Source organism: Tyto alba, unplaced genomic scaffold, assembly GCF_018691265.1.
Source record: "Tyto alba isolate M040663 unplaced genomic scaffold, T.alba_DEE_v4.0 Super-Scaffold_2, whole genome shotgun sequence".
In the NCBI taxonomy this organism is placed as follows: Eukaryota; Metazoa; Chordata; class Aves; order Strigiformes; family Tytonidae; genus Tyto; species Tyto alba.
Genome location: NW_024881282.1, coordinates 48,617,543 through 48,641,098, shown reverse-complemented (window position 1 = coordinate 48,641,098; position 23,556 = coordinate 48,617,543). Strand labels below are relative to the sequence as shown.

At 43.6% G+C, this 23,556-nt stretch overlaps 1 pseudogene; it reads left to right on the top strand.

Annotated features, from left to right (window-relative positions):
- The first annotated feature begins 292 nt into the window (after positions 1 to 292).
- LOC122153471 lies at positions 293 to 23,120 on the top strand (annotated as a pseudogene).
- The last annotated feature ends 436 nt before the right edge of the window (positions 23,121 to 23,556 follow it).

The window sequence follows — 23,556 nt, the reverse complement described above, 5'->3', positions numbered from 1 at the left end:
CAGCTCAATCACCCAATCCCCCCTCCACCCACTCTGAACTAAATGGGGCAACTGCTGACCTTGCTGTGGTGAGGCTAGAATAGCTGCATGTAGGAATGCACTCAGATTTGGGAGAGGAGGGGCTGCTGAGGGAAACAGTCATCTGAGTTCAAAACATCTGGAGAAAGAAAGAAAAAACCTCATATTCTGACTCTCATCTCGCATCTGCTCAGCCAGAGAAGAAAGGCGAGGGAAGGAGGCACCTTGCCAGATGACCCAGTGTTGGCAGCAGTAAAACATCCAGTTACCTGCCATGACTGCCAGCACAGTGAAACAATCTGTGTCCCATGAAGATGTGCACTCGGCCAAGGAGGTGCATCCAGCCATGGAAACCTGCTCCAGAGCTCCCACAATGGTGAGGCACGCTCAGTCATACAAGAGTCAAATATAACTTCCCTCAGGTGAAGTGTGCTGGGAGCCTTATGGACAGCTGGTGTCACCTCTTGTGTAAGTCAACAGCACTGATTGCACCTTTGGCTCTTTCCCCGGTCACTGGGTGCTGCCTTTGGGGTGCAGGAAGCCACATGCTGCTGTCACGGGGAACCGTGGTGCCGCAGTTTTGTGACTGTGGTGAGTCATGGATCTGCGTTGCTGCTTTGCACAAAGTCTTGAGTTTCATGTTTACGGCTTTTAACAGAGACCAGACATAGCAGTCACGGCTTGGGAATGGCTGTCCTCCAAGGGTCTGGTGACATACCTGTTGTGACTGACATAAGAGCTGGCTCTTCCTGGAAGAAAAAAAAGAGGAGACAAGAAGGGACTGGGTGTCCCACAGGACAAACCAGATTTCCCCAAGTCTCTCTTCTGCTCTCCACCAATCTGAGAAGTGCCAAAGTTCTGGGGGTTACTCTAGGAGGCTTATGTACAGCAGGCTGCAATGGTGTGGATGTCTAGTGAGGCAGGTTTCTCCAAGGGTGCTGCCAAGCTGTGGGGAAAATGTGGTACCTGATGATGATACAGTTAATGTGGGGAAGACATGGGCTGTTCCAAAGGGCAGCCAAAGAAGCAGACACACAACTGTGCTTAGCATACAAGTAAGCCAGTGGATTTCACTTAAACTGGTTGTCTTTTAGCCATAATTTTGTAGACAGCAACAATTTCACTCAAAGCATTGGAAAACATCCCAAACTGGCGAAGAATGTGGTTGTTAACATAGTTGTCACTATAAATGTAAAATAGATCTTTCAGCTCCATGCTTAAAAATAAATGGTGGTTCCCTGTCTCTTCTGTGAGCCATCTTCAGTTGCTTCTTCCCTTTCCATTGAAGCTCTTGCTCTTGTTGCTTCACAACATGATTATGCTGTTTCTCAGGCTATTTTATCCCATGCATGCACAGCCATATGTGTGCACAGCTATATATGCTATTTATACATCTATATATAGCACACAGTTATATGCATGCATTTCTATAGATAGAGGAGACAAGGACAGACTTTTGCCTTCTACAGAGCTGGCAATATTTATGGTGATTCCTGTGCTCCCTATCTGTTTGGACATCTTATATGTCCTTCATGTAAGCTGAGTTGCCATCATAACTGCTTCCTTCATCTAGCTCAAGCACCGGACATGTTGCTAGTGCTTGTAGTTTCTAATCAGGAGCTTCACGATTTTTGATGACTTTCCTGAAGCCTCAGCTCTGGAGACGAGGGTTTATAGGAGAAACTTTGCTTTCTCCAATTTTTTTTTCCCTTTCCATTCCTTTCATTGCCTTGCCTTCCTTCTTTCTTTCTCTGAAGTAATCTTCAAGACTTTTGACTACAAAAACATGGACAAAAGACCTTAGATACTAGAAAGCAATTAAGGTTCTTATTTTATTTGTAAGATCTCATGGGCTTGAATCACCCAATTCATAATTTTTCAATGCTTCAGAAGAGCAAAAATAGAAGTGTGTTATTTTATTGGCAGTTCTCTGTTTAGAGAACCTTGTTTACTATCTACCAATTACTTGATAATTTCTTCTGCATTCTTCATTAGCGATAATAAAGGCCCATTACACTGCCTGTTTGACTAGGCTGGTTTAAGTAATTTCTTTGGGCCATTACTGTTACTTGCAACGACTTGTCCGGCTTTGTATATTTTTTTAATTCAAGGTTTTTATTTTGTATATCATTATTGATGCAGTCAGAAATGAGTAGTTTTTAATGGTGTTAATTAATCTAAGATCCTCTATATCACTGCTTACTTTACCTCAGATCTTTTGCCTCGCATATTTTCTGTCTTTACCAATTTTCTGTGCATATTGTAAGTGGAAGTACATAGCCTCTTTCATGGACATCAGGCCTTTTTTTTTTTTCAAATGTGCCCGTTCTTTCAAAGAGCAGTCACATATGAGAGCAAGACTTATTCCAATTGATAGAGCGTAATCTATCTCCTATTGCTGAGATCAGTCTAGCTAATTTATTGCTTCTTGTTTACAGCCTGAAAGAGAACAAGATCTTTTCTCATAAATCTTCCCAGGAGCCTCTAAAATGCAATATTTATTGCTCTTAAATTTCTGGTTAAATAATATTCAGTCATCTCTGAAGCAGTTTCAAATGGAGAATGTTCCCGAGGACAGTTAAGAGTTAGCAATGTCTTTTCATAGTGTGGGATGACATAAATGACAAATGATAAGTGAAGACACCATTAAACTTCATAATTTCTTTAGATGAGTTTGCCTGACACCTGTTTAAATTGAACACCAGCATTTTCAGAGTGAATACCAATTTTCTCCACAAGCCTTCATATGGAATTTATAGGGAGAAGAGTATTTTGATTGCACAATTTAAAAATTCCAGAACTAAAAGAGAGTTAGTATTATGCATAAACTGTGAAAGATCATTGCATGAAACCTGCCCTAAATGTTCTGCAAATAAGCATTCAGTCTAACCAAGACAGAGTAAAAGCAGCTGTGGGGGATTTCAGTGTACCCTGGACATGACCTGTGGGTCTTGGTACACTACATGGTGAACAGTGATCTATTTCAGGCCAAAGCCACACTGACCTCATCTGTTCACAAACAAGCTGGCTTCCCTCTCAGATTAAGAGGTCTTTAATGACAGCACCCTAATTACCTCTAGCTCATTAGTGTGCAGCAGAAGTGCTAGTTTAGTTACTTAGACAGATGTCCTTTCCCAGGTCCAGCTGTGCCGGTGGAATAGGTTGCCTTTCCCCATCTGGGCCAGATGGTCACTGCTGCCCTCTTGCCCAAGGTCACCATTCCTTCGGTGTTACCAGAGCAAGGGCTCCAAACCCAACTCAGTTAAAATAAGCCAGGTTCACAGAAACTAGCAGTTTAAACTGTACACTTGAAAAATATTTGAAATTAGCAAGAGAAGCAAGAAAATAAACTTTCAAGTATATTTTATAGCCATAAACCTGCCTGTGATTTTTGGCACTCCGGGTTTCATACAAGGCTACAAAGAACCACACAGCTGAATTGGGCCTTCACCGGAAGGTCAAGGTCATCTGACAGACCGCTGTCATGGTTGAATTGGGTCTGATGTCTCAAACATTTATGCTAATTTTAGACATCCCTCGCACTGCTCAGATGGGCATGTACTTTTAGAGAACTTGATTCAACAGCCCATCTCACTTAAGTTTCAGCGTCCTCAATGACAATACAGTCACACCAATGTACATGTGAGAATAATCTGGCCTCTAAAACCCTTATTGGTAAGAACAAGTGAGAAAAGGAATAAAAAAGAGAAACCAGAGGCTGAATTTTCAGAGAGGACTTCAAAAAACCCCGACTCTTCCAATTCTGTCATGAGTTAGCAGAACATTATAGATAACAAAATCCACATATGTTGCCACACGCTGTCCCTTGTGACCAATGCAATTAATTAAAACTCTTTCTAAAGATGTGCAGCCAGATAAATGCACACTGGTTGCCTGTGCAGATCATATAACAGCACAGAGCCAAATCTCACTTGCCTGCCTTGTATAGAACTCCTGTTCTAGGTAGAAGCTCCTTGCCTGAGGAGCAGTGGCCTTAAAGATATGAAATAAAGCCCTCAGATCCAGTGGTACCAGTCACACCTGTGATCAGTGCTGTCCTTAGGAGCCCTGTTGGATCTTGGTCTTCATGCTTACTTAAAATATACAAATGTCTCGCTTTTGTAACAAAAGCCAACTGAAGGGGGTCCATTTATTTTAAAGTATTTGCTGTTTTCAGAAGTCCTAGAAGGTGAAATGTGCACCACTTCTAGGAAAACCCTTTCTCTATTCCTGTACCCATATGTGGCTTTGTTGAAACTGCATTTACCTGCAAAGAGGTCTCCTTGAAGAAGTTTCTGATCTCTGTTGCTGCAGTGAAGCCAGGATATTTCTCCCTGCTGGATTTCCCCACTGCAAATGTGTTCCAGATCTGTCTCTCAGGAGCCAAGATTCAACAAAAATGAGTTGCCAGCTACATGAGAGTTTTACATGTGTAGCAAGAGTAATGGAATGAGTGTAACAGTTTATTTGTAGAAGTAAAAGCAAGCAGTCTAAATAAATGAAGCAACTGATAATTGTTTAGACATTCAGAGGTTTTGTAAACATTTCATTAAATTGATGGGATCTAATGCATCCTTCCAACTTTTTATGACATGGAAATTTATGTGGATAGGCCCTTTAGCATATCTCTCTTCAGCATTTTGTTTCCAGGCTAGTTAAGGCACTGAGACATCTAGTTCTCAATTAGCCAACAGGTCCATGACCTCTGTGGACATCAGTTTTGAAATTCCTAACCAGGGAATCCAGACCATCCCACAGCTATGCCTAGACAATTTATGTGCTTGCAAATCTTCCGCTGCATAGAACTGTAATAATTTATTGTTCTTCAGTGGAAAGCCTAACCTTAGAGGAAAGCCATGAGGATCACAAGTCATTGTCAAATATTTTTTATTTTTCTAAGGAAAAAAAATGAACCTCAACATGGTAAGCTAGTAACTACTTAGAAACAGAAGGAGTGTCTAGATCTAAAGCTAAAGGTTGGAGACCTACTGCCTTCAGCTGTTATTGCATCAAAGTGCCTAGTGATCCCAAATGCAACATCTATCGCCATCATTCAGGGGAAGATCAGACCAAATGAAGTCAGATCATCTACAGCAATGCAAAGCCCACATAAACTCTGACATTCCCCTTCCATCTCCACTTCTCTTTGATTACAACTTTTGGGGTGATTTTTTAAGACCTCTGCCTGCAGTGCTGGCAAAAGTTCAACTATGTTGGTGGCACCATATAGCCGGCAGAAAACAGCAAATAATACTCTTTATCAAAGAAAACTGGTCCTGAGCAGAGCTGTTTGATTTATGCATCAAAGTTGGAAAAAGGAGAAAAATGCATCCTCTAACCATCTGGCTGGGGTTGATAACACAAGCGCAGGTGATCAAGGCCAGTAATGTGAGTTTCTGTGAAAATAAAGCCAGTCTTCAGAAAAGGATCTATGTGTTCTTCTGCCTCTCCCTTGTTTAGGTTCACGTCCTGTGTCCTTGCTGCTTGCGCTCACTCCAGAAATTTGCACAATGCAGAAGTGAAGCGAGTGCTGACTGGGTATGTCCCGATATCTGTATAGTGCTGGATGGTTCCTTGCTTCCCTTATGTTTGGTTTTCAGCTGGGGAACTGAACAGACCACAGAGCTAATGGGGTACAAATGTCTTTGTTCTAAATTCAGGGAAAGGAGCTAGATGAGCAGGACCTCACTATCCTCACTATCCTCTTCATATTCAACCCGTGGTTCAAACTTTGTGCTCTTGGGATCACCTGAGGTCTGAAGCAATTTCTTTATTTTATGCCTTTTTGGTTTTTCTGTTTGATTTTTTAGAAAATACATGGGAAAGGTCAAATATCCCTTATAAAAACCATACTTTCTGTTAAAACATGAAGTCATTGGAAGATAAAAAGATGTTTTACTTTCACAATTTTAAGATTGTGGAAACAGTAAACTGGATTGTGGAAAAAAATGATGAAACAAATCTGAAAGGTTACCTTTTCCCTCAGCTGTTCAGTTTAATTGCCATGTTTTTAAGTTAGTGAACACAGAGCAATATTTTTCCAGAAAGACCAGTCTGCCAATACTGATCAGTTAACACACCAGAAGGTTCCTCTTTTGGTCACATGACAAAACAAATGACATAATTACAATAAATCTTCCCTGTAAGTCAAGAATGTATAAAACTACGCTGACTGCATACTGCTGTAGAGTGTAACAAAAACAGGCGTAGAGGTGACACATGCATTACTATCAAATGCTGAAGACAAGGAAGAAAAGGTGGCAGGGTGTGTTTGTTGTGCTTCTCTGGAGGGGTAGAACAAAGATAACAAGATAAAGGAGGATTCTCAGACTATAAGAGTCATACTTCTGTTAAGCAACATTATCAAATGTTTAATTATTGAAATATGTGAGGAACAAAGTGCAGTATGAAAATGGCCATTACCAGCCAGCTGTATCATCAGACTTGTAAATCAAAAAACAATCAAGGAATCCGTTGCGAGAAGCTGAGGTCAGTATCAGAGCTCCATCATTTAATGATGCACCTAAGAAGTAGTATGAGAGAATTACTAACACTAACTTGATCCATTCACTAATAATAGACAGCAGTATTGAAAGGAAGTGAGGATTGCACAGGGGAGGTTTATCATTTCCCAGCATGGGCTATACCTGAATGTCATATAAGGTGGTGGTAGCAGCTCAACTGTCCATCCTTGCACTGGATGAGGGCTATATATGCCTCTCTACTGCCCAGCCCAAAAAACACATTCTAAACGCATGGTAAAATAACCAATTCCAACCTCTTTATGGTCATGGCCAACAAATTCCCAGCAGTTATACAATACGTGCCTCCAAAGCAATATTTCTGTAGCAATATTTCTGTAGCCCTGTTAGCTCTGTAGTACACACAACACAAAACACAGGAGATTAGACTTTTAACACACAAATTCTAATAGCTGACAAATAATAATCTTTGGCTTTCAAAGCTTTGGCAGGGAGCCATTTAAGAATTATAGGCTGAGCTGTGAAAGAAAAATGTGTTTTGAAATCCCATTTTTATTAGTTAAGCTATCATTATTACTATTCAATTATAGTACAAATGTGCAGCTTTCATAATGCAAAATACCATTTCAAAGTCTTTTGACAAGATTAGCTGCAGTGTGCTTCTCCCTATTCAGGCCCAGTTCTTCAAGATACCAGCATGCCCCAAAACCCCCCTGAAACCTACTGACAAGGCAAAATAGAGGGGATGAGACATCTAAGAGCAGCACAAAGGATCAGACAGGCCTTCCTTCTAATTAACAGTGGCAATAATTAATAATAGTCAAAAATATCATCTCTGTTGGGTTGTTGCTGGGAGAAAGACAAATCAACAGGACAGACTCGCCGTTTTACAGGCATAAGAAAGAACAGTCAGAAAAGAGTAATCTCTGATCAAAAATGCTGAGAAGGAGAGGTGGGATGAGAAATGAGAAGGAGCCCTCTGTTTCAGTAATGCTGCCTTGTTGATCTTCCCTCCCTCCACCATGTGGTTTCTATTTTCTTGTATTAAACCGTGCTTCCCCTCCCAACATTTTTTCATGTGGTTGCCAGTTTGAGGTCAACAAGTACTAAGAATGGACTGAAAAGAATTTCCAGGATGTTTTTTAAGACTATTAATAACTTTAGCAGCTATTCAAGCAAACAGCTCTCTGTGTACATCATACTCCAGGGCGTAAGCTCATTACTTGAGAAGGCTGATTCAGAGTTTCCTCATGTTACAGATCATACAGACAGTCAGGTAGGTTATGGGCCTTCGGAAACAAGATGTCACTTCCAGTGGGATGCTGAAAAAGAAGGAGTCAATACTGTACCCATCAATGGCAACGTTTTTCAAAGGCAATAAAATTCCAGAGACGGGTCTCACAGGGAATTTTTAAGTGTTGACACTTACAGGAGTTCACTTCTTAATTTCAAGGCACCCCACTGCACATCAGGTATCCTCAGAGTCCTAAGATGTGAGGTAATCCTCAACAACATGTAGCAAGACTGAGGTACCTACAAGTGAGATGTGCAGAAGACGGCTAAGCCAGTCAGGCTGCTGGAGGTTACAGGTAGACGTGGCACTTCTGGAAATACGTGATTAAACTCCATCGGTCCTGTGAGGTGAAAGCCCTGAGCAGCATCCCTCACCACAGTGATGCAGGGGGATTCAGCTGGGACTTGAAGGAGAAAGGCAGCGTCAAGCCCACAATGCAGTGAATCATTCAGACTAAAAGGGATCTGATCAGCAATGTTCAGGACAACACACCTCAAATTACACTGAAGCCTTGTGTAGGGCAGACTACCAACCGGATGATGACCTGTGCTTCAAACAGCACAGAATACCTTGGCTTCACATTGCCCCAGTACACTGTTTTAACCGATATAATGGGAAATGTGGGAAGACATAGTCATTCCTAGCTGTCTTCTGTGTGAAGCCTGACCTGGTAGATATGCTCTGAGAATGCCATTGGGGAAAAAAAAAAAAAAAAAAAAAAAAAATAGGAAAAAATCAGGCCTGGAACATGAGAGAGGTCATGGAGGAGATGATCCGAGAACACCATAGAGGCCTGGGCATGAGGCAGCCTGAAGACACCAGGTGTGGCTGCTCACACAGATGTCTCCGTTCATGTGTAATCCCCTCTGCTTCCAAGGGGATTAAACATCTGCCCTTGAAATGCTTAAAAACAGGCCCCAAAGTCTATTTTAAAGCTGATTTTTATAAATCAGAAGATGATGTTTACAAAAAAAGAGACTGAAACTTGCACAGGAGGAAAAGAAGCACTATGCCAAACTTCAGAGTGATATACGAGGGCATAAATCACATGTCAGAAGGGGAATATGAGGGAGTTAAGTGATGAATTCAAACCCAGAAGAATATGTTCTTGATAAAATGTGCTATCTTGGACTCCTTCAACAGACAGCAGCTTTTGGGCATCCAGGGCTTTCCAGCATCCTAAGAAATTATGCAAATTACTAATTTTTTTTCCCACAGGCTTTGCCTTGTGTTTTCCCTATTGATTTTGTATTTCAGAGAGTAAAAGAAAAAAAACAAAGGACTGTTTGGAAGAGATATTCATTTTCTTTCTTGCCTCTACCCAAAATGACACAGTTTAACAGAATAAAGATCACAGACATATATGGATTTATTTTTGAGGTCCAAAGTTAGGTCTGATTTTTATATAAGCACCAACACACCTCATCTGAGTTTCAGAAGTTTCCAATACTCATTCACAAAGGTGACTAGAGCAGAGGAGTGAACCAAACCTTCAGCTGACAGGGCTAGAATGGAAGGGCGGTAAAGCATGGCTCCCGCAGAGAGAAGAACGACATTCCATCAAATAATGTGTCTAAAGATACAGCTGAATTGTTCCTCCTCCATAGGAACTGAAGCCCTCTTTATTTTCCAGTTTTCCTGCCAGCTGTGCCTCTGAAGAGGCATTTCAGGCCTGTACACATTACACCAATTTACCCCAGCTAAGAGCCTGACCCAAGTAAAGAGAAACTATGGAGCAAGTTGTCTGGTTGATGGGTGTCGAAGTAGAACATGGCCATACCACAACATATCGCAACACCATGGGGAAGATGCTTACTCTTTTTGTATTGAGCATTGCAGCTAAGTTTACTGCTCATTTCCTCAACAACTCACATTTCCTGGATACTGTGAATCTCAAGAGTACTGTCGGCGTTAAATGGGTGCTAAATACATACCATAAACAAACCTGGGTCCCTCCTTTACCCACCGCCTCTGCAGCATCAGAACCCCCTGTGCTCATTGACCTCCTCGGGCAGCGGCATCGTGCCCCGGCAGAGGCACAGAGCACGCACATCCCTGCACAACGGGAAGAGCTGCAATGTTGAGCTGGGCTTTCCTCCACGCTTATTTGTTATCTTGGGCAAGTTATCTAATCTGCGTCCCAGGAGCCCAACCTAAAAGCAAAATGGTGATAATCGTTCTCAGCAACGGTGTTTTGCCTGGATTTTCTAAATGTCCCTCAGGCCAGGGACTTTTTCTCACTAAAGCTTGTTCCAGCCATGATCCAAATGGGAAAACAAACACTTGTGTGGCTCTTCTTTATCGTACCAGGCAGGATGCTCCCATGCAGAGGAGTGCCCATTCCTCTCTCCTGCTTAACTCTCCCTTATTTCCCTCTGCATCTATGCAATGACTGCTCCAAGGCATTTGCATTTCAGCTGGTCTGATGCTCCCAACATTATTTACTCTTGTCACTGGAAATCTAATGGCATTTTTTCTAGTGCACATACATGTTTTCATTAACTGTGGTTAAATTCCAGCTAACGCCTTAACATGAACCCTACCTTCACTGGCAATTGCAGGAGAGTTAATATTGCATTTTCACTTCCTGCCTTTAAAAAGGAGACAACTGTATTGTTTCAAATTGCTCTGTGCATAGCACATTCCCTTCATAGTTTTGCAAAACCCGTGAAAGCTTGTGAGATATGCTAAAGGTCAACAGAAATATATTGCCCATGGGATATCCCTAGAACAGTGTCTCCATTGAATCGCTTGTGATGAAGCTTTGGGCTCTGGTGTGTACATGAGTGTGAGTGTTCAGAGGAAGGCTGGCAAGAGCCATCAAGTTTTGGGAGGAGAAAAGGGACAAAGTGGCATTGAAAGCAAATCTAAATAGGTAAAGAACAGATTTTGTGTCCTCTGAGCTAAAACAGTAAGAGGAGGCTTGGGGAACACTGTACACCAATTTTGCTCACCTCTAAAAAGGCAAACACTGCAGAGTTGGATGTAGCTGTAATCCTGGACACAGGCATGGTATGCTGTTCTGATAGCTGTAGAGAGACAACAGCCTCTATACCTCTTAGCACAAAGTGGCCGCACCTCTACACCTACCCCTCAGCAACACCACGCTCCCTGTGGAGGCACCCCCTGCCCAGTGCCTCTCTCCAGGCTGGATCTCTCCAAAAGCTCAGCCCCTGCAGCCTCCCCCTGCCCTCAAGAGGCAGAGTTGTGATGAAGGTCCTTCCTTGGGGGTCTTGAGGAGCAGAGAGGCCAAAGTGCAAAGCTCCTCCAGCAGCTCTTTACACAGTCTATGCCTCCTGACACAAGCCCATATTGCACACAGTATACATACAGGGAGTATGGGGTGCAACTCCACCATCCTCCCCCTAGTAAATCCACTTCTGGTTATCACAAATTAAGTATGTGGGAGATCATAAAGAGTGGATCTCTTGGTCAAGGGCATCACCTTTTCAGATCAAAAGCATGTACTTATATCCTGAGTAGATTAGATTAGGATTCAAAGTGGGCACGGATCTGCAATTCAGGATGCCTTTTCCTGTTGCTTTTTCCCAACAGATTCCAGGACAGAAGTTGGATACATTTGGAAGACAGTGGGTCTCCCAAAGGCACACTGTAATCTTTCCCATAGAGATGATGAAGTCAAGATGCCTAACATCAGAGTCAGAATGGTACATCATTTCTCTCATCCATGATGGCTAATCACTTCTGAGGCTCCTAGGCTCAGCTAGGTACCATTCACTGAGCTGTTCTGATTTACAGCTGCAGTTAATTTTATTTTAGGCAGGTGATTGCTCATTCTGTTTCACTGACTTTCCATTCCTAGATTTTGGAAGACCACAATGGCTTTTTATGCTAATTGGACTCCGCTTCCTCAGATTCTTACACAAACATTTAGCACAAAGCACAGACTGCTCTTTCCTCAGCCATCTGGCAGAGAAGCTGAAACCAACAATTTTCCAAGTCAAAAATCAGGCATCTGAAAATAGTGTTAATGTACTCTAACCCCTTTATATACACTGAACAAGTCAACAGGCAAGTTGGAATATAAAGAACAGGCTGTAGGAAGGGCACACTGTTCATCTTGCCCTTCAGCATCCCCAAATAATCACACTAAGGCTGCAAGATTAGGAACTCAAATCTGTCCTCCCCAAGAAAAGCAATGCTGCCTCCAACCCAGCATTTGCTACACCAAAGGTCAGGTGAGGGAACTGGGTGGTTTTTTTCAATGTATTTATGCTGACAAGCAGAAATGAACATGTATACTTAAATATACACATGCATACGCACACTTCTATGCCCAGGATGTGGATTGTTGTTTGCTGTCACCACATTACATCCTACTTGCCTTGGTAACAAAACCTTTCTAGCTAAAATTGTTTATAAGTCCCATAGTCCACACATCTATTGGTCAGGCGTGGAGAGACTGTCTTTCTAGTGTAACATACTCCAGTCTCCTGGAAGACAGAGGACTTAAATAAAGCTGGCAGGAAGGAGGATGACAAGACAAATTACTGACTGGTGAAATGATTGCCTCTCCCATGTGACACAGCTAACAGAGGAAACCGAGAACTTGATTTCAGCTTCCCGGAGCCCCCTGGCCATCCCAATGCACAGCAACAATAGAAAGAGGAACTCACCACTGTGTTTAACACCAGTGATGCGCTAAGAGGTAAACAAAACTGCACTCTGCAGTCAAGGCATGCAACTCAAAAGGACATATGCAATATGCATGTGATAAACCTGTCCTGTATACATATTTTTGCTTTTCATATTTACCTGCATAGCACAATGTAGTTCCCTTATAGTCCACAGATGTGAACTGTGTATCCATCAGGAATTCTGCTTTTGCAGGACTTTTTCAAAGAGGAATAGCCATATAAGACAGTTAATGGGACAATCACAGTAGTATTGAATGATGAGGCCTAAGAAACTGCCCAGGAGCAAGAGAATTAACATTTAGCAGAATGTTTTTCATCCCAGACCTGTCTCTAAATGAAAGAATGTCTTCATACAGTGGATCTCTGGAGTAGAAGAATCTGTAAACTCCTCCTGATCATCTCTCCAGCAAAGAGATTTTTTTTTTCCTCTTTTAAATTTAAACAAACACTTTTCAAAAGAGTTTTCCTTGCTCAGCTTTTCTAAAACATCTACTGCAAGATCAGTGCTCAACACTGTCATTCACAATACACGACAGTTTTTCCCATGTGTCCCACTTGTCAGCAAAAAAAAAAAAAAACTATGCAGAGCAGCAAGTACTTTGCAGCAGGGAGAAACCCACTCTGTTCCACAACACCTATATGTTTATCCCACAGTTTTTGTATGTGGCCATCCAAAAGGCTCATGAACAAAAAATTACAGACAGTAGCCTCTGCATTTCCAATTTCCATTCCCCATTCTCTGTGAATGTGTCAAACCAACACCACGACATACTGGCAGGAGAACATAATCTCCCAAGTAAGTCTGAAGGGTTAAATTCCCACTGAAGATGGTGGGCATTTCAATGTGCTGGGGACCTACTGGTACCTCTCCATTATCATTGTACCCCTTCTTCGATAACAATAAGACAACTATTGAAAGGAAACAACACCCTCTTTGTCAACATGACTTTACTGTTAGAACGGTTTTCATAGCTTAAAAAATGCTAGGCAAAATTGATCTCAGAGGAGGGTATCATCCCTGTACAGCCGGCGAGGATAGATTACCATCAGCTTTCAAAAGCAGCAGTGTATCTTTTCCAGCCCTGTGAGCCAAGCAGACGGATGCCTGGATGGACAGTGTGGGGGTAGCCATAGTAACCATCATCCCGTGAAGCTCAACATCTCTCTTTCTATCACAGCTGGGGAGAAAAGCCAATAGCTCGACACTGGGGCACAGATATCCGGTCAGACCTCCGCCTCTCAGCTCAGCTGGGGCTTCCCTTCCTGTTCAGCAATTTTCTAACCTCACCTCGCTTGTCTGCACTTTATAGATCGGACTAAAATTCAGTCCCAGGGGAAGATCCCTCGAGCAAGCGGCTTCCGAGCTGCTGCAGCCCATGTCGTGGGGGGATGTGCACCAGCAGCTTTCTCCCCCTTTCCAGGAGCAGGAAGCCCCTCAGCCTCCTCCCGAGCCCAGCAAACACCTCCACCTCTCTTGAACTCACCCAGAGTACTGCACGGCATGTGAAGAGAGATCAGGGTTGACCCAGTTCCCAGGCTGCATGCAGCCCGTCAGCCAGCATTCATTGAGAAGCATGGGGCTCTGAGCAGCTCTGTGCTGTACCCATCCCCACGGGAGCTGGCTGGAGGGTGCTGTCATGTGGACACTGACCTGGCTTTTCAGAAGGGATAACAGCCCAGGGTGCTGCAGCCTGGAAGGCAGCTGCTAGGCTTGGATGCAGAAGGCTGCTCTGCCAATGGCTGATGGTGTTATCCACCCTCATCGTTCACTTAAGGTTTTATCATCATTTCCATCAAGAGCAAAAACCTTTCCTCAAAGCAAAAAATTCTGTGGCACCCAAGGCAATGCGTCTAACTACCTTGGATGCATTCAGAAAGGTATTTTAAATTTTAAAACATGACTGTTGAAAAGCAGATATAATCACTTGGGTGACCAAAACCTGCACCTGTTTCAGAACCACAAAATAGTTGAGGCTGGAACTGGCCTCGGGAGACTGTTTAGTTCCATCCCCTCATCATTGTCATTGTATGTAGCCTGTACTTCATCAATTTGTCTGTGAGGATATTACGGGTGACAACATTGAAAGTCTCGCTAAAGTCAAGATAAACAACATACTGGTTTCTGCTCACCTACTGTGGCAGTCAATTCACTGTAGAAAGCTACTGGGATGGTCAGACATGATCTTCACTTTGTAAATCCGTGCTTACTACTCCCAGTCACCTCTTATCTTCCATATATTTGGAAATTATTCCCGGAAGGATTTTCTCCATCACCTTCTCAGGGATCAAGTTGTGGCTGACTGGCCTGTAATTCCCTGCATCTTCCTTCTTGCCCTTATTGAAGAAGGCAGGACATTTGCTTTCTTCCAGTCCTCAGTAACCTCCCCTAATTGCTGTGACCCTTCAGTGATGATTGAGAGTGGCCTCGCAATGACATTGGCAGCTCTCTCAACAATTATGGCTGCATCTGTCAGGTCCCACAGCCTTCTGTATGTCCAGTTGGTTTAAATATTCCCTAACCGGATCCTCCTCCACCAAGGGTAAGTCTTTCTTGCTCTAGACTTTCCACCTGGTTTCAGGGACCTGGAATTCTTGAAGGCAAATCTTAGCTGTGAAGACCAAGTGAGTGAGTGCACAAAGACTTGTGAGAGTCTGCAGCCCCATACTGCAAACCTGCTTGAATTGACATGTGTTTGCTTTGTGTAAAGAAACTCTGAAAACCAGACCTAGGTCATAATCACATTAAGCAATTGCCAGCTACTGCTGGTGACCTGATCTACCTTCAGGAGCTTAATTTGCACAGCAGTCACCTGGAGTCAGTCAGTATTGCTCACTACAACTCCGCCCTTCAAACAGTTCTTGGGCCTCGGCCAAAACAAAATTAAAACACTTCCAAATCAGTTTTGCGAACTGCGAGAACTTGTTAATTGTAAATCCCAATGACAATAAATAGATTAGGTTCAACAGCCTGTTCTGAATGGCCTAATCCAAGTGTTCCCAGCACACAACTTCAAATACCATTGACTTTACTAGCATGCACGGCAAGAGCAGCCATAAATTATTGAATGTATTACAGTTGCCACCTCCTTCCTTCTCACCCTTGTGAAGACCTGGAATTGGCTAAAGCGTGGTATGTTTACGGTGGGAAAAGGGCAAGTGAAGGGAGTTGGAAACCACCCATCACCCCCTCACAGAGCAGCAGGCACCCCATCCCAGGGGAAGGGCAGGGGCCGCACAGCCCCGCTCACCCCTCAGTGCCACGGTCCCATGCAGCCCTCCTGCTGCCAGCATGTGCGCCCTGGTGCATGCTATCCCCCACAGACTTACAATTAGATAAACAGCTAAACATTTAGATTTATTTGTATATTTACTTTGCAAGGCACACATCTGAAATCAAGTCCCCTCACACTAGTGAAATGGCTTTATATCGTGCCTTAATCTTTTTTTCTCCTCTCCTCCTTTCACCTGAGTCTTGCAAAATTACATTTGTGAAGCACAGAGGTACTAAGCAAGGAGTGCTGCACAAAGAAATGAGTAACTCTGTATTCATAGCAGAGCTTGAATAATGTCCCTAGAACCACATGCTGTGAAAGGAGGAGAAAACCAAATACTGAACAGCTGCTCATTAGAAAAGCACCGGCCAGCCTGAGCCCTGAAAGACATAGGAGTCCTGTGAGGGGAAAAACACTGCGTGACCATGTAATTAAAGGCTCTATCAGAGTGTCCCAGGGGGTTGCAGCAAGGCTACCCAAGCTTTGCAAATCTGGCACTCCTAAAACACAACTGCTTCTCATTTTCTGGGGTCAAAAACCAGGAATCCAGCCCCTCCCCCCCCGCAGCTAGAAATTGTGCTGTGTGTGGTTCCAGGGACACCTTCCATGGGGGAGTCAAGAGCTCAAATGAAGGGACCTCTGCCACTTGAGCCGACAGGAGAGCTGGCAGCAGAGTGTTTGACATCCTCTTGCTCATATGTATAGCTGGGGTGAGACACTTTGTGCTGGCACATATCTGGGTTCCTCTGGCACTTGCCAGCAGCAAAAGGACCCTGAAATGCCAGACATTGAGTGTGGCTCACTGGGTACATTAGTGAGGCCGGAGGTGGGACTCGGTGTGCCTTACCTGCACAAGTATATAATTCTGCTAGGATGTTTTAACACAGACAAAATAATATGTTCCTCTCTGGCTCCATTTTTGAAAACAGTGAAACTACTTTGGCAGCAATTTAGAAGTGAAAAATCAGCCTCAGACAGACACTCAACATGAAAAATTTTATGTCTGATGGGTATATCTGACAAAGGCATCAGCAGTTTACAACAGACATTCACACAGAAGCGTTGAGCAAATACATTACTAGCCTTGCCCTAAAATAATACTGTTCAGACTGAGAAGCCATGGTTTTACTGTTTTTGTGGAATTCAGGTGCTTAGATGGCATAACTGATCTCCAGATGTGTTGGAGAAGGAAGAACAAGTGCTGTTGGATTGTAACCGCTCCCAAAGCTCTCCGCAGAGAAACGCCAGAAAAGAAGGCATTTTTGTAATCTACTGAAATATAAGAATACCACAAACATGAACCAGTAGAACTGACATTCTGAGTCTATAGTTATCGTGCAATAATTTTGACTCAAGCTAATGGAGAATTAGCTCCAAAAGTTAATGAAGTCCAAATGCAAAAGGATTCACTGGAAAATTGCCAGGGATTAAAAAACCCATGAAGCTTCTGCTGTTATTTCCTGTGGTTTGTTTCACTCCTTGAAGCTCTGCACTGCACTTTTCAAGCTATACAAACCATTGACACCTCTGTCATGCCTAATCCTGTCTTCTGTGGCTTCAGCAGTAGTTTTTAGCCTATAGCCCAAGCTGGGAAAGGTGCAAAGCCACCTTTCTGCAGGGGTGAGTAGGAAGAAAAAGGTTCTTTGTAAATTCCCCCTTTTCAACATGTGAGATTTATTTCCTGCTTCCCCAGGGCCCCCCGGGGAGGCACCCCAATGGCCCCCAATGCTGTAGCACTGCACTCACCTTGCCTCCGGACATTTCTACTCTGCTCCCTCCTGTCTCAGCTTGGTTATCCACTCTGAGCCAAAGCCTTGTTCTTCCGCAGCTCCCTTCTGAGTCACCTTCGCAGCCCTGGCATCTTTTGTTGAAAGCAACAACTTTTTTTTTGTTTTTCTTTTTGCCTTCTCCCTTCCCTTTTGTTTCCTTTATCACTGAGTTATGAACCTGCAGAGATGTTTTGCGCCTACGGATTTCCTATGTGACTAGCTTTAATGTAAGGGAGTAAATACTGTAGGCCTGTCTATTAGTATGAATAAGTCTGTATCTATATCTATCTATACACCATTATTATTATATGTGTATATATGTGGAGAGAGCAATGTAAGTACACATAATTAAAAGTATGTAAATATAATAGAACAGTGTGAATCTAGTGAAAAATTTATGATTTAAAAAAAAAAATTAAGCTTCTAGACTTCACTAATGCATAAGGCATCTAGAAAAGCAGCCAAAATGCTCATTTTAATACCAAAGTAAAAAAACCCACAGACTTCCTGTTCGATCCAACTAACTGTGCGAAACAGAGTTTCGCCAAGATAAGGCTGTTTGCTTTGAGAAACAAAAGCCTGTGTTTGCTCTGAACACGAGTGCCGACGCTGTGCCCTGGGCAGCCGATGCCGCAGCCCCGGCGGAGGCAGATGGCAGCCGGCGCTCCCGGCACGGCTTTGATCTGCACTGACTGGTCCCTCCGAAATCACTCTGCAACAGAGGCCTTCGCTTCTGTGTGGAGTGAGGATATTCTTGGAGCCCACCGGCGGCCGGGGTGCATTCACAACCCCACCCACAGCCCCCGAGAGCCGGGCACCGGCCTCCGCTGGTATGCGGGGGGTTACGTTAGCAGACCAGAGCTGCGAGGGGATGCGAGAGCCTTCCAGAGAGAGGAGTTATTTCATAGGGACCTGGGTGCCACCACACATTTATCTTCTGCGTCAACACATGGTTTACCTTAGCCATGCAAGATACAGGGGAGATCCAGCTCCAGTGCAGCTAGCTAACTAATGCAACACCAACCATGCTAAAGAGACAGCACGTATCTCAGGAGCAAGCTCCAGTGGGCCAAGGTTGACACTTAGTTCGCATCAGTTCAGCTCTAGGAGTCACCAGGATGCTGTATTTACACCAGGTGAGAATAATTAGCAATAAGCCTACAATGTACCATGAAAAAAAAAAAAAAAAAAATCTGAGTCCAGGTCTCAAATAAGTTACGTCTCAGTATATATACCTGTGGGAAATAAATGTGCTTTGGAGTTTTTTTCTAGAGTCCTCAAGAAAGACAATGAATATCCATGTTATGGTACAAAAAAAACACCACCAGAAATCCCATTATTAGTAAAGTCTAAAGTTTTGAGACCCAAAAGTACAACCCCTTTTGAAAGTGCAGGACAACTCAAGCTGCCCACTGTCTCACAGGCATTTCCACTTGGATTTTTCTTCCCCTTAAAAAAGGTGCATAAGGAATATATCAATAAAAGGAATATACAAAGACATCTCCCCTTCAAACTACATGTTACTCTCAGAATTGCAGGTGATGCTGGCCTCATTTTGTTATTGCTGCTTTGTACCACCAAGGCAGCTGGACATGGTTAGGTTAGTGTATTTATAACCCTTTAAATAAAAAAAGCACTCACATTTGACTGGAGCACCATGTTCCCATCTTGTGTTTGCATCCCCTCAAGGGGTAAACTGGCTTCCAGGGACTAGCACCTACTCATATCAGGGCTTCATTTTGTCCTTTAGAGAATGAGAAGGCTCAATTATGAACTGTGAATATTGAGAGGATGGAGATATAGCCAGACTTCTGACCTGGGAAGAGGCCAGGAGGCAAAATCCAACCAAGTAGCTGTTGCTGACGCGCCTTTCCCTCAACTCCATATGCATGCTGGCTCCTTGTGAACACAAGTAAGGTAATACTGAAGAGACTATTACCATCTCACCTTCACCCTACCATGCTTGCACACACCTTGTACACTGAATAATATGGCAAGTCCAAGATGAGGAATAACTCTATGGCCTCCCATGTCACCATCTTCATGTCTTCTTGGGCAAAATAAAGGTTTTTCTGAGAACTGTAACTGTATTTCACTGCAACTTAAAAGCAATAACTTCCCTCAATTTCCCCTTTCCTGCTTTCACACATGCAAAAAATAAAAAAAAAAGCACCATTTTCAACCCAGCTGCAAACATGAATGCAGCCTATTTGTATCACCTGTTCCTCAGGTGAGAAAGCAAATTCAGGTTATCTGCCTGATCCCAGCCTTGCTGAAGTTGATTGCAATGCTTCTTAGCCCAAAGCCTGGCCCTGTTGCACTTCCCAGCATAATTCCCACTGACTTCATCGGGGTCCCAGGTTTGGCACAATAACTCCCGCAGGCTTGGCACCAGGCTTTAAATCACTGTACAAAGTCACTCGAGAAGCTGTCGGCAGTCAGAAATGAGTCATTAGTATGCTGCCAACACAGTATTCAGTGACAAAACCCAGCTGCCACTGTAGTCAAGAATGCAGTTTCTTTAGTACTACTGTAAGTCTTATTAGCATAGAAATCAAGTGTATGTATGTAATTGAATTTCTTTGTCGCATCCTAGTATGAGATTTTCCATCAATCCTGATTGTTACTAAATTTGAACTAACAGCCCATATTTGCACTTAAGCAACATCTGAAAGAGGGCTACACAAAGAAAGACTTTCCTAAGTCAACACATCCTAGAAAACAGCAGCTGCGCAAAGGCAGAGGCAAGCAATATTTCATTTTCCTCCCCATAGCACCCTAACTTCTGCTTTAAAACTGGGTTCTGCTGGCAGCCTTACATTTTCTCTCTGAAGAAAAGAGCTGCAACGCAGCCCATGCTAGAGCAGGGGCTGTCCCCAGCAGGAGAGTCTGTCTGTCAGGATGTTGTGGTGCCTGTTACTGTTGATTAGGAACTGAGATAATACCATAAATACAGTTCATTTTAGGCCACTGATTAACCTCATCTCCTGGAAAAGAAAGAAGTAATAAAGCTAAGAGGGGAATACCAAAAGCGTTTAGGAGCATAATTTCAGGATTAATGTCACTGATATAGGAATGACTGTTCAGAAGCAAAATGAGTCTCAGAACAGAGATACAGGGGTTGTCTCTGTGGGTTTGGGATGTGCTGACTAACCTAGCCTGGACTGAGAAGGCAGCCACCATCACTGTGGCTGCTTTTTCGGTGATGATTTCTCAAGGGACTATATTAATCCAGATGAACCGTACAGCAATATTTTCCTATATTTTCCAAACATAACTGTGGTCAAAGCCACAGACACCTGACGAGGTGGAAAAAGATGGTGAGTGAGGAAATTAAATATCCCCTCCCCGCACAGATGGCCATTGCAGGCCTTGACTGGGTTGTGTTGCTAACAACTGTGCTGTGAACATGTCCCTCCAGCTTTGCTACTAAAACGGTGCTTCACCAAAGTCACTGTCCAAGCAATCTACAAAGCCATCAGCACTTACCCATGAAGTCAAGGAACCAAGTCTTGTAACCCCCAGGCAGCCTAACACCAGAGAGGGGCAGAGGCCAGGATACAAGATGGATCCAAAGTAGAGTCACTCTGCAAAATTTCACAGTTTAATCTATTGCAAGATCCTGACATGAACCCAGACGGCCACAGAATTTCAGGAAACATGACTGTTACTCCTATAGCTCTCAGGACTTTTGCAAAGTGGGATTTTGCTCCTGGATTTTTTTTAATAGAGGTAACTGCAAGAAAATAGAGGCAATGGGAGCAGAATAACTGCTAATGTTGGATGCTCTGCAAGTGGCAGATCATAGTCATATTTTTCCCAGTATATCGTAATGCCATATAATACTGTTATTATGAAATGGATGTCATCACCCACTCCTGGGAGTGGACAGACACAGAGTTCACTTCAGGGTCCAAAAGTTCCCACTGAACTTTTTCTTCCACAAGCAATAAGCCCCAAGATCAGGACTCCTCTCAATCAGTCAGAAGGAAGGAGTGAGCTCCTACCTCCCTTGCCATAATGCAACCGTACAACAGAAACCAAGAAACATCCAGGAGCAGCTAATTCCCACCAAGAGCCATGGCCCCTAGCCTCGGCTTCCACTGTGCAACCTTAGGATGAGGGCAGGCTGGACTTTCGCTTTGGGGAAGCACAGGGAAAGGAGGGAGTGGGTAGGCCATGTGTGGGTAGCATAACATTTTCACTGGAGTTTCCATCCATGCTGTTGATTAGTTGCACCATCTTGGTCAAACTGTGTAACTGTGCCTCCCTTTGGACCTCTATAAGACTGACTTTTGTTCCAGGCTTGATCTATCATTATTTCATTTTTCACTTCTCCCAGGCTTTTCTTTTGCTACCTTGATTTCAGTTACTGTGAGCTCAGTCCCTTTTCAATTTTACACAGCATCTTATGTGTATAAGGTAATAAATTAGGAAAACGTAAGGATTTCAGAGAAAGGAAACCCTGATCTGATGGTTACTGCAGGGCATCATCAGCCAGGGCTGGGAGACCTCCCACACTATCCTGTGGCTTTCTTTGCCTTCCTGGTTCGACAAGCAGCAACTAGCCTACCCTCTGAAAAATAGGGTGAATCAAGCAATGCTCTTTGGAGGCACGAACTAACTTCAGTTAGCATCTGTAGAGTGCTCTACAGCTACTCTGCAACAAGGCCTTACCAGGTGTTTTTGCAGAAGCGTGATCCTAACTCAGTCCCTGAGTTGGTAATATAAACTGGGTTACCTCTGATGTCAGCACTGCATTTGTCAGCTCCTCTTGCAGATACTACCTCCTAAGGACATGTGAGTGCATTTGCTCCAACAAAACTTTTAGCATTAGCTGACATTTGTGCCAGTCTGTTTCTCCTGGGGACTTGATTCTTTTTTGGCTAGTTTGCTAATTTAGTAAATATTTAGAAATCCACGTTCTTATAGAATTTCCACACTGGATACCATCCCCTTTTGTTCAAAATTGTTTACAGAAATAGGCACAATTATATTAAGATTCCTAGTTAATACTCACTGGGTAAAAGGTAAGAGATCTTAAGTAAAAAAGGGGTGAAGTGAAAAGTGGAAATTTGTTACAGCAAAGTTCAGCAGTGCCTTGAAGCCCTCGTAGCTGAAGCTCTAACAGAAAGCCTGTTTCTAAACAGAAAACAGAGTTCAAAAATCAGGCAATGAAAATTAATACCCAAGACAGAATAACAAATGCTAAACTTCAAAAGGTGACAAATAGATGGGAAGAGGTCGCCTCTAGCACATGGCACAGAAAGCCAGGTCATGCAGAGAAAAAGTCTGAGGGGCACATCTCCCAGGGAGAGGATGTCTTGTGCCCAGGGAAGTGCTTCTGCTGAGCCCAAGCCCCCAGGCTGACTACCCACCTCTGCTCCTCCCAATTCCCCAACTGGGGACACTTAAGATTCAGCTGTACAGGGTGCTGGACCATCTTTGTCTAGACTGAGTGTTGGACCAGATGATCCTTAAGGTCCCTTCCAACCTGGCATTCTATGGTTCTATGATTCTGCTGCAACCCACAGCGTGTGCTTGTGCCCTCCAGCCTTTTCCCTGCCTGCAACGGGCCAATGCCCCTGCCCAAAGTGTTTGTATCCGAGGGAGTCAGCAAACCATGAGAGCAGTCACCCAGTGTGGGGGAAGAGGTCTCCAAACCAGAGCAAATATGGCTGTTGACACCAGACAGCTCATCTGCAAAGTCCTGACTTGTTTAGGAGAAAATTCCCAATTCCCACAAATCTTTAACAGGACCGAAGATTAAAGAAAGGCCAGAATGCAACCCAAAACATCGGCAAGGAACCATGGTGCCCTCAAGGAAAGAAAATGCACCTTTTTTATAATAGGCACACTGGGCTTAGCTTTGGACTACCTAGCCCAGGGAATTCCCATTGGCCACAGTTGCATGGCTTTTTCTCACTTCTCCCAGGAAGGCTTTACAACCTTTGCTGCTGTGGCCATGCTGTGGGCAGCACCCATGGTAGCTGGTTAAAAATCAGTTCAGCTGTGTCCAGAGGAGTTGCAGCCACCTGTAGCTGCTTATGAAAGATCCTGGAG